The following is a 12,104-nucleotide window of genomic DNA, read 5'->3' as shown; positions in this document are numbered from 1 at the left end:
CTTCTATAGCACGATAATGTCATCAACTAAGACCATTTGTTTTTCACGATTTGTAGTGTTGATCAGTGACGCCATGAAATCCTGTTGAACCACGTCTAGCTGGTCCCTCTGGGTTTCAGGAACTTCTGACCTCTTTTTTAAGTTGCTAGAGCCAATTTTCCTCTTTTTATTGTTCGTGTCCTCGGAATCATTTGTAGACTCTGATGGAGTCTTGTTTTTCCTTTTTTTTCTCAGTATCGTACGAAGCATACTTGTCATTCTTAAATAATTGCAATACCACACTTTTCTTTTCGCCCCATGATTTGGTGGTGTCGATTCAACCACACTTACTTCTTGCTGCTTTTGAAAGGATTCATCATCGCTGTCATCATCTGTGAAGGCACGGGGCACTTCAAGCTCTCGCGGTCCCGTAGCCTTCACAAAGTTCTTCTTACTCTGTCTGTTGAACGGATTTTTTCATACGAAATAAACCGCGTGTTAGCCTTTAGCAGATTCTTGCTCAATTATAGGTAAAATGTGCATCACCTGGAAATATTCAAGGCTTGTGGTGGCTTCGGAATGCATTTGCTTATCCAAACTAGGAGCACCCTGGATATCATCCACCTCTTTCAAAAGCTTATGAACACCACTGAGATCCTATTTGATTTTTATAGCTGCTCTTTCGAATGCTTCATCCTATACCTAAAAGATCACATGTTATTTCTGAAACGACAATGATTGTTTCATAATTAAGTTAACATGCGTACGTCAAAATCTTCATCAAGGTTCTTCATGGGGGGTTCTATGTCATCATTTTCTATTCCCTGCTTACAATGGTGCTTAATTAGCAGCGACCTTTGTGGCATCCTTTTGTTTCTCCTGGTCAGAAGCCTACTCAGCATTCTCAACAGAGACCTCCATTGGGTGTGAAGGTGCCCCGAGGTCAGAAAGGAGTATGTCCTCCACTCCTGGAAATATTTCATCGCATTTTTCCTTTATGATATTAGCTTACAGTTAGTCTGGGTTATTTTCATAGTAAACTAATTTAGAAAAAACCTGGTACACGTAAATTTCCAATTATATATACTAATCTCATAATTCCAGGCTTACGTTTAATTCTTTCCTCTGTGAGCTTTTCATTTGTACGGGTACGCCTAAGGCACTCATCCATTTTCTTTTCAAGGGTGCACATCCTATCGACTTATTCTGCACCGGCCTCCCGCACGAGGGAGGCAACTTCTTGCAAATCAGTCAATACATGTCCGACTAGTACCTTAATCTGAGACTTTGAAACAGTTAGAATCATATAACGTCATACTAGTTGGAATGTTACAATATATATTTGTGCCTGATGTAACTCATTTACCTGAGCGCCAGTCTTCGGTTTGGCCAGCGTACCATCTCGTGCTGGAATGAATGGCCTCATCAGGTCCTCAACATACTGCAGTTTAGTGTCATTAGTATGATTTAGAAAATATATATGTTACATAATGTAGGCAACGTGCTGACATTTTACCTCTCCAACTCCCAGATAATTATTCTGGATTATATTGTCAACCTTTTTTGCCTTCTCCTCGCTCTAGTTCTGGATCAACGGTCTTAACCTTGATTCATACAAGGTGCTAGAGTCCAATTGGTGCACTCTGAACTTCTCGTAGTACCATGTCTGCATGACAACGAAAGCAGTTTACAAATATTCTTATGCATAATGTAATGTATGTTAGGTAACTGATAATTGTACTACTACAAATTACCTGCAATAGTGGTAGATTCCCTTCCAGAATTGCCTCACCATTTACAAAATTCTTCACGCTATCCATAAGATAGTCGGGCGTTAGCTGTCCAAGATTTCTGCCCTTTATCGTCTCCACGTTTCTAACAATCCCAATATATTTGTTATCCACACACTACTCTTTTGTTCGGCATACATATTTGCCTATGATGTACAAGAAAAATGGCCTGACAAAATTTGGTGTGTTGTCGCCTTTCATCTTGGCTAGCAATCCTTTGAAAGTTACTTTGGTGTCATTACAGTCTTTCAATTTCTTCCACAACTCCATATTATCATCAAGATTTAAAGGGACATGCTTCTTCCCATGGCAGGGCATGCCTGTTATATGCGCTACGTCTTCTAGTGTGATCCTATGTGGTCTCCCATTGATGATAAAGTCATCTTGCTTTGCATCATATGAATTAGCGATGGCCATGCACAGTACACGTCTAATTTTGATGCTAGGTGTCTTGAAAAGTCCACCCAGTCCTATCAAATGGATGTAAACGTCTAATTTATTTATTCGTGTCACCGTTGCAACACATGGGCACTTTTGCTAGTAATAATAAAGCACGGATTGACTCCGTCAGGTTCACCATCGTAATATGCTTCTTGAGGTGAATTTACACTTTCAGTTTGAATCTTTCCCTAATAATAAAGCACGGGTTGACTCTGTCGGGCGCGAGGTGGTACTAATTCGGGGAACCATGTACCACGTCGTGTGCATTGAACGATGTACGCCCATGCGCTTTGGCCCAGTAAATCAGGCCTACATATCCCGTTTGAGAGCAGCCAGCAGCAAAGAGTCGCGAGGAGATGGCGACGGTGACGACGACGGTGCAGGCGCATCCAGGACTCAACGCGCGCGAGTGGGACAAGGCGGCGTACCGGCAGGGCATCCTGCGGGAGCGTGACCTCTCCTGTCGCACCCTCTTCCGTGCTATCTTCTATGACTAGCGCGACGAACCCGACCCGGACGTCCTCCTCGTCGCGGCCTCCAGTGACGGTCCTTCTCGCTATCTTCCTGCATCTCCTCATCCGCCTCTGCCCACGCCCCCCAGGTTTCGCCTCCCCCTACCCTTCTCCCCCACTCCCTACTCTATTCTGTTTGTACAAACACCTCCCGTCCCCCTTGATTTGATTCAGCTGACTGCCATCGCGCTGGTCGAACCCCTCTGCATCATCCACGCGCATAGCAGCGCCGTCTCCGACGCCATGTTTTAAAACAATCCGATTCAGCCGCTGCTCTTCAGGTAAATGCCTCTTCTTTCTGCCAAGGGTGTTCTCAATCAAGAAGGAAAATTTACAACGTGGTCCATGGTTTGTGACAGCTGCGGGGATGACGGCCACATTCGGGGTTGGAGATGGCATGAGATGTAGAGCTTCCTTCTGCCACTCTCTTTGCAAGGTAATGTACCGGAGCTCTCATTTGTGGCATGGTTTGCTAGATTAGCTGGGATTGTGCTTAACCACCTGTTCTTACATAAATATACTTTCACTAAGAAGAAAAAGCTACATTTTTTTACCATTGCATCCCCCCCATGAGATCATGTTGGACCAATACTTGACTTGGTTAAACCTTAGCATGAGTATGATTCCATACTAAACAATTGGACATCACTAGTAGAAAAGGGGGCAAAGGTCCAGGCCGGGTCAACCCATTAGTACCGGTTCAGTCAAGAACTGGGACCCATGGGGGCATTGGACCCGGTTCGTGAGCCCCGGGGGCCGGCCGGGCCACGTGGGCCATTGGTCCCGGTTCGTCTGGACCTTTTGGTCCCGGTTGGTGGAACGAACCGGGACCAATGGGCCTCGCTCCTGGCCCACCACCATTGGTCCTGGTTGGTGGCTCGAACCGGGACCAACGGCTAAATAATGTAGAAAACAAAAAAACTGGAAAAATAAAATAAAAATAGCAACAATAAGTACTTATTTATTTTCTTTTATTATAATTCTTTTTTCTATTAAAGTTTGTAACAAAATTCTAATTACTTATTTATTTTCTTTTATGATAATTCTTTTTGGTTTTAATGTTTTGAACAAAATTCTACTTACTTATTTATTTTCTTTTATGATAATTCTTTTTGCTATTAAAGTTTGTAACAAAATTTTAATTATTTATTTATTTTCTTTTATGATAATTCTTTTTGCTTTTAATGTTTTGAACTAAATTCTAATTACTTATTTATTTTCTTTTATGGTAATTCTTTTTTCTATTAAAGTTTGTAACAAAATTCTATATAATTTTAGTTTCAATAATACTAGAGGTTTATAAAAGCTTTTTAGTTGATTCCTTTAGTACCAGTTCTAAGGCTGTTACAAAGGCATTTTATTTGGTACAGGTTTTAAGGCTGGGGCCCCACGAGCACCTTTTAGTAGCGGTTCGTGGCATGAACCGGTAAAAAAGTTTTTTAGTTGATTCTTTCTGCAGCTGTTTTTTAGTCCCACCTCGCCAAGCGAGAGGCACTCACAGCGGTTTATAAGCCCTAAGTGTAGAGACGATGAAGGGAGAAGTGCAGTGCTCACCTGTACGTTGGCCTGAAGCTAAGCAACGTGCAGGTGAGCATTGCACCTCTCTTTTATTTTGGCATGGTATCATCATAATAGTTGTGGAGAAAGTCTTCACTTTTTGTTGTAAGTAGAAACAAAATAAAATAAATAAAGCAAGAAAGAAAACAAAAACAAAAAAGTGATTTCAAATTTGAAAACTAATGGCACTAACAGAAAGTTTATAATATTTCTAAAACTAAAAGCAAAAATAATTAAAAAATAAAGCAAAAAACAAAAGAAATAAATAATGCAGAAAACAAAACAAAAAACTGGGAAAAACATAAAAATAGCAACAATAACTAAAGAAAACAAAAAAGTGCCTCCTACTGGCCCCCCACGGCCTGAATACAACTAGAAACCCTACCATGAGCCAGGATTCAGGCCCGTAAGAAGGCCCAGCAGGCCCATAGGCAAAGCAGTGTCAGATTAGGCCCATAGGCCCGCAGTTCAGAGGAGTTCGAGTGGGAAGAGGCAGCGGAGCTTATAAACAGGTGCGGGGCGCTCTCAACTAGCGAGGTGGGACTAAACTCCCACCACCACGCCGCTGTGCAAGGCCGTTGGTCCCAGTTAGAGGCACCAACCGGGACTAATGCCATCCTTTGGTCCCGGTTCGTGGCACCAACCGGGACCAATGACACCCTTTAGTCCTGGTTCGTGCCACTAACCGGGACCAAAGGCCGCCGCTTCCCGCCCTTTGGGCTGCTGAAAAGAGGCATTTGGTCCCGGTTGGCGGCTCCAACCAGAACTAAAGGGGGCATTGGTCCCGGTTGGTCTCATGAACCGGGACCAATGTTTTGCCTATATAAGCAGCACTCGTGAAAATTTGGTTAACTTCCTTCTTCCCCGCGCCCGACGCCGCCGGGCTGCCTGTCTCCGGTTCGCCGTCGCCGTCGTCGCCGTCGCCCCGCGCCGTCCCGCGCCGTCCCTTGCCGCCCCGACGCCGTCGTCACCGCCCCGCGCCATCGTCGCCCCGCGCCGTCGCCGCCCCGCCCCGCCCCGTCCCGACGCTGTCGCCGCCTCGCCCCGTCGTCGCCGCCCCACGCTATTGTCTCCCCGTGCCGTCGCCGCCCCGCCCCGCCCTGTCCCGATTTTTTGCTAATTTAATTATTTGATGTAGTAGTTAATTTAGATGTGTAGTATAATTTAGATGTGTACTTAATTGAGTTAGATTTTGTTAGATTTTTTTGTAGTTCATAGATTTTTTTTGTTAGATGTGTAGTTCATAGATTTATTTTCATATTGTGTAATTTGTTCATATTTTGTTATATTTTTTTCTGTTAATAGATTTTTTTGGTGATATTATTGTTGAATATGCATGTTTCTATGTTCGTATATATGCAAAGATCAAATATGTCAATTTTTTATGATTTTTTTTTGTTCATAGAATTTTTATGATTTTTTTTCTGTTGTAATTTTGTTCATAGAATTTTAATGATTTTTTTGTTCACAGAATTTTCTTTTTCAATTTATGTATATATTCATATTGTGTATGTATAGGAAAATTGTGCATGATCAAAGTCATTTATGAATATGTTCATATTTAGAATAGAGGAAAAAGAAAATAAGAAGAGAAAGTGTTTAATATAATTAGTTAGAAAAATAATAGAACAATAGTTAAACTAGTTTATTTTTAGTAAGTACTACTTTATTTTATTTATAATAAGTGCTTCATATATAGTTGAACTAGCTAGTCGATTTAATAAACCAATTTAGTAAGTACTACTCTATATAGAAATAGTTTATTTTTAGTAAGTACTATGTTATTTATTTATAGTAAGTGCTTAGTAGTTGAAGTAGTTGATTTAATTAATAAAACTACTTTATTTAACTATATATAGAAGTAGTTCCTGCATCGACGTCGACGATGCCTATCCCGCATCCTCCTCGTCGTCGACTCGGCGGTGGAGGCCTGCTTGATCAGGGCCATGTTCGTAACTGGGCTCCGCCGGGCTGATATTGGGAGGTGCTACCTTCTGAGAGACGTGGGTTGGTGAGGAGGCAACCCGTTGTTAACCTGATCCTTGTTTGGTGGCGGTCGCGTGGGCCAGTGACGGTGCTGAGGCTTCCGGACACCGCGGAGGTGGTACGTCACCGTGTCAGCGAGAAGGACAAGCACGTCCGTCGCTACATGGTTGCGTTGGAGGGCAGGTTCGACAATACCTGGCAGGTTCTTCAGGGATCTCACTGGAGCTATGATCCTGTGATCGTTCCTTATCATTGGGTGTCCACCGCCCGCGACGATACCCGTCGGTTCTAGCTGTATTAATTAGCGATGCTATATGTGTGATAGTATTCGAGGAGTATTCGACAATGTACGGACACAAGAGATGATGTACTTTTGGTTATAATTGAATGCATGCTAATTTGAATACTACTTTATTTTACGATTTGGTTTTGCTTATTGAATGCTCATATTGGAAAAGTACTCCTACTTTGAATTCTAAAATTAAAGAGCACTCTATGCAGAAATCTAGGAGCCCCCTCCATCATCCACGCCGTCGTGGGGGTAGCTTCTCCTTCATTCCTGTGTGCTAGACAATTTGGTGTAATAATAATGCACTCGGGAATGAAAGGAGGAGCTACGTACCATCACCGATAGTCAACCCGTGATTAATAATAATGATCTAATTTAGGTTTTTAGTACATATATTTAATTGTACAAGTTTAATATTTGAATTATGAACTTAGGCCGGAAATGTCGTACTCGGACGACGAAAACCGCCCGGGGGAGTGCGACTGGTGCCACGACGACCGAGGTATGTGCGACAGGTTCATTGAGCTGGACGAAGATCGGCGCTTCAGCATTAAGCTCGAGGAGACCTTCGATATTCATACGGTACGCAACGACGATAATAGTTTTTTTTTGTAATTAAGCATGACTTCAACTATTTTAACGTGTATTTTTCATCTTTTCCAATTCGACTAGTTTATCCCATGCTATGCAAGACGCTATGTCTTGGAGAGGATGGGTTTTGAAGACCATGAAAGTATGGAAACCAAAACAATTCTCCTAAGGACCCATCATGGTGTGGATTTTCAAGTAAAGCTGTACAATGCTGAGAGTGTAACCCATTTTGGTCAAAAATTGGGAAGCATTTTGCAAGATGTATGATTTTAATGAGGGTATGCTTGTCACCATAGATCTTGGTGATCCTACAATCCAGCAAGACAATATGGGCATTTGGGTCCTTGTGGATACACCTCCAATTCTTCCCACATGTGAGATTAACATAGTTATTAAGTAATTTGTATTGTTTATTTCAAAATAGTTGACAGCTTGTTTCCATTGACAGCTTATTTTCATTCTTCAAAAAATGTGTGGAAAATGGTAGACAAAACCCATTACGCCGATGGCTCCGAATTAACTTATAAGGAGAAAAATCATCTGATCGCATTTTGTACTGATCTTGAGAATTACAATGTCTACAACTGAACTCCTCAACATTATGGTCAATACGTGCCACTAGTGCACGTGCTGAACTACTGTAACTACCATGGAGATACCCTGGTAAGATTTTTTACTATTACGACATCCCTGCATCTTTTTAAATACTTCTAAAACTAGTACATCATTGCTAACTACGAAGTTATTACTATATTTTTCAACAGATAATCCCGAATGATTGTGTGCCTCATCTGATGTATACGCACGGTCGCCTTGATGTTTTGAACATACAACCAGGTCGTTCTACGAATCTCAACTGTGCATACCGGATTTCTAAAAAAAGTGAAGACATGACAATCAAAGAATTGAAAAAATGTATGGACAGTCGTAAGGAGCTTCTTGCAAGCAAAAGGAGGCGAAGCGCAAGAATTGGAGACAGGATGATATCCATTCTTCATAATGGAGAGACAGGGTCTATATTGTTTTATCCTATTTTACATTAAGGGTGTTCAGGTCCTACCTGATACTGATGATCATGTGCTAAGAACAATTATGTAGGGTTGGGTTCGATGACTATGAGGATGATGATCGTATGACTTGTTATTAAGTAGAAGTTGTATGATGATGCATGATTAGTAGGACTTGTTATTATATATGATGATGTATGATGCGAGCATGCATGAGTTATTATATATCAGCGGGTGAAATAAACATAGCAGTAGCGTTGGTAAACCAAGGACGAAGATATAAGAGAGGACACTTTTCTCTATTAGCTAGCTAATAACAACCTAAAATTAACCTCCAAAACCACTAAACCAGCCACTTTTTTAAAAAAAAAGAAAGAAAAATCTCAGCTGCTGACACGTGGAAGCCTTTTTGGTCCCGGCTCATGTCACCAATCGGGACCAAAGGCATCCTTGCCTGGGCTGCTCGCAGTGGCCACGTGGAGGCCCATCTGTCCCGGTTCGTGTTAGAACCGAGACTAAAGAGTGGAGGCATTAGTAACGACCCTTTAGTCCCGGTTCAAGAACCGGGACAAAAGGCCCTCACCAACCGGGACAAATGCCCTGTTTTCTACCAGTGATGCAGATCTGACAGTTCTTTGTTCCTGTGGAATACACCAGTTCTCTTGCCCTCCATACTTTGATATATGTTTCTGTCAATTTCTAGAGGCCCTTGGGGTGCACGGTCTCCAATAACAGAAAATAATGCCATTGCAATTAGCAAACAGGTGAGTACTTCATATTTGCATACTTTCACATTGTTTGAAGAAAGCAAGCAGCACACCAGCCTCTTATGTGCATTATGTCCTCATTATTCTTGTAGAATCACTACTAGGGAAAATCCTAGCAGCAGCGCGGGTTTTGGGCCTATTAGTAGCGCGGGGGCCGGCGCTACTAATAAGGCACTACAGCTAACGTATAGCAGTAGCGCGGGTGCCACCCGCGCTACTACTACGTCCTTTAGTAGTAGCGTGGGTAAAAACCCACGCTACTACTACCAGCACGGTTTTTTTTGAATTTTTTCGAAAAAATATTTTAATTTTTTCCCCTAATTTTCAAATTTCTGAATTATTTTAACCTCAAATCTCTAATCACCCCTCATCGCTGCTCAATTTAATCTCTAATCACCCCTCATCATTCCAAATCATGTAACTTCCCGGACGGTCACCCATCCTCTCACTACTCCTGCCTGAGCACGCTTAACTTCCTGGTTCTATTCTCCCTTGTTTCCAAGTCTGCACTTGTTGTTTTCCTGACAATAGTAAGATGTCAATCCTATTAATCTCAGGAATTTAGCTTGAGCATGAAGTCACACATTTCACTATTTGAGTTTGAAACTATTGTTCTAAAAAATTAGTAACACTAATATTTCTTGAATAATTAGTTTGACCACAGTTTGGCCATAGTTTGACCAGATTTGACCAAAATTCAGAAAAACTAAAATAATTATTTAGTAACACTAATATTCTACAATAATTAGTTTGACCATTGTTTGACCACAGTTTGACCACACGGTTTGAAATTTTTTCGATTTTTTCCACTCAGATCTTAAAAGCCCCGTAACTTTTTTTCTGTTTGGTTTTTGAGGATTTTGAAAATGTTTAACTGGGTTCCCCCGATTAAATTTGGGTGTAACTTTTCGAGTAGATGATTTTTCATATAAAAAACTTTTTCATCCGAGTTAGTATGCAAAAGTTATGCCTCTGTTTACAAATTCTCGAGAGATTTTGCAAATAAAGTCGAAATTCATATCTGCAAATTTTCCCAACAACTAGACCACATATCACATGGGAAACTTATTTTCTTTTTTTTTTTGACATTTTCATCATTTTCTTTTATTTTTTTAAACTGAAAAGGCGATCCGGCGGGGGGGGGGGGGGGGGTAGAGTTTGAAAATGGGACCTTTAGTAGTAGCGCGGTTTTTTACCCCCTCGCTACGACTATGGCACCACTTAGTAGTAGCGAGGGCTAAAAACCAACGCTACTGCTATCAAACTTAGTAATAGCGAGGTTTTAAAAAACCCACGCTACTACTATGGCATGTCCCGGGGGGCATGGTAGAGACCGCTTAGTAGTAGCGAGGGTTAAAAACCCGCACTACTGCTATCAACTTAGTAGTAGCGAGGTTTAAAAACCTGCGCTGCTGGTAAGTAGCAGTAGCGAGGGTTTTTAACCCTCGCTACTAGTAACTTTCTGTGTGTAGGCTTTTCCCTAGTAGTGAATGCTTGATTCCTTATGGTTATGGTGGGTATGATTTTCTCCACTACGCTTCTCTCAAACATGATGGGTCTCTTTTCGCGGCAGTGGGTGATACACTAGTTCTCTCGTCCTAAAAATAAAGAAGGAAAGAAGGGTTTTCCGGGATTGACAACAAAGAAAAATAGGAAAGTGGGAACCCGTCCGGTAATAAGAAGGAAAGGAGGGAATTCGGGGATTCAAAGCAAAAAAAAAAGTGGGAAGTTGTACCTGATCTAGTTTACTGTGTATTGATAGATAACTTTTTGCTGCTTCTTTTTTTGAATTATTTGTAGCAGACATGAACAGCAACAGACTGAGTTATAAATCCGAAATACTTACTTAACTACTTATGACAATACTTGATCTAGCGCACATGGATGGCACCAAAATGACAATTGACAGGTGTACAAACCTGAACTATGTATGCTGAGTTGCTGACAGGGATCGCCCGAGGCCTATCCTTGAATCATCAAAGGTAAAGAAGGAGCAGAATAAGGGGTAAAGAAGAAGACGCACAGTTAACTGATCAATGCCTAACAGAATCCATATTGCCGGTGCATCAAATTATCTCTGGGAGCAAAGTACATAACATAAAAAATCCTCTTTACAGAGAGAACTTCTTATCCGACAGTACACTGATATTGCCTGATCAACAAAATAAAAACTTTGGGAAGTTAATGCAGTTAAGAAAATCAGCACATCAAATAAACAGATGGTGCGTGCATAGCAATTGTTTAGCAGCTGAATCTCATTGAATAACACATACAAAGCTTTGATGTCTTATTCCTAAGGGTATTATTGATCTTTTGACGGTTGAAAGAGCAATATAAAACTGACATCAAATGTAAATTAATATTTTATATGGGAATGCCTACTGGTCTTGGAAAAACATTATTACACTTTGCTATGCTACTTTGCAAGATAATGGTAAATAATTTTTCTGAACTAAATATCCTCAGAAGAGAAAAAAAATTCTGAACTGAAAATGGAGGGTAAATATTTACGATGGACCACCAAACCCATCCAATAAGCTAGAAAAGCACCTAATCCAAACCCCAATGGTTCGCATCAACGGCAATACGTGAAGATACACATAGAAGCATCCACCACTACGGCCCTTTAATCCCCACATCCAACTAACTGGCACAATCGAGCAAACAAATACCAGAACACAAAGGAAGAACGAAGGACCCAAAAAAAACTGAACCCCAACGGGGACGGGCCGAACAGCAGTCAGCGATGGCGCAAGAACCTCCAACCAGGAGGACCAATGGCAGAAAACCCTAGACCAGACGCGGCCGGTGTGGTCGGTGGAGAAGTGAGGTGATTTGTGGGTGTGGACCCCATGGCCGAGCTGATTTGTGGAGAAGTGAGCTGATTCGCAGAAGTGTGCTTTAGCTTTTATTTTTGAACCAGGACAAATACTCACAAATGATGAACATACAGGGTAGCTAGCTTTGAAATTCTTCATGAAACAAACCTTCCAATTGCTAGTGTTGCTGAAGACCCCTGCAGCTAGTTCTCGGTCCTGTCCAAAATTTCAAAGTAACAATTTAGGTACATATCATAAGTTTGACAAAATAAAAGAAGGCACATTACCTGTTAGTCAAATATGTTCCATTACTGCAAGCATATAAACCGCATCAAACAGATTCAACCATCAGACAACCTTTATAGG

The 12,104-nt window shown here is 41.4% G+C and overlaps 1 pseudogene; it reads left to right on the top strand.

Annotated features, from left to right (window-relative positions):
• Window positions 1-2,566: 2,566 nt before the first annotated feature.
• Window positions 2,567-10,521, top strand: LOC123081236 (THO complex subunit 6-like; annotated as a pseudogene).
• Window positions 10,522-12,104: the final 1,583 nt, after the last annotated feature.

Source organism: Triticum aestivum, chromosome 1B (genome assembly GCF_018294505.1).
Source record: "Triticum aestivum cultivar Chinese Spring chromosome 1B, IWGSC CS RefSeq v2.1, whole genome shotgun sequence".
Taxonomy (NCBI): Eukaryota; Viridiplantae; Streptophyta; class Magnoliopsida; order Poales; family Poaceae; genus Triticum; species Triticum aestivum.
The sequence above is the reverse complement of the archived record's forward strand: the minus strand, read 5'-3'. Positions and strand labels throughout refer to the sequence as shown.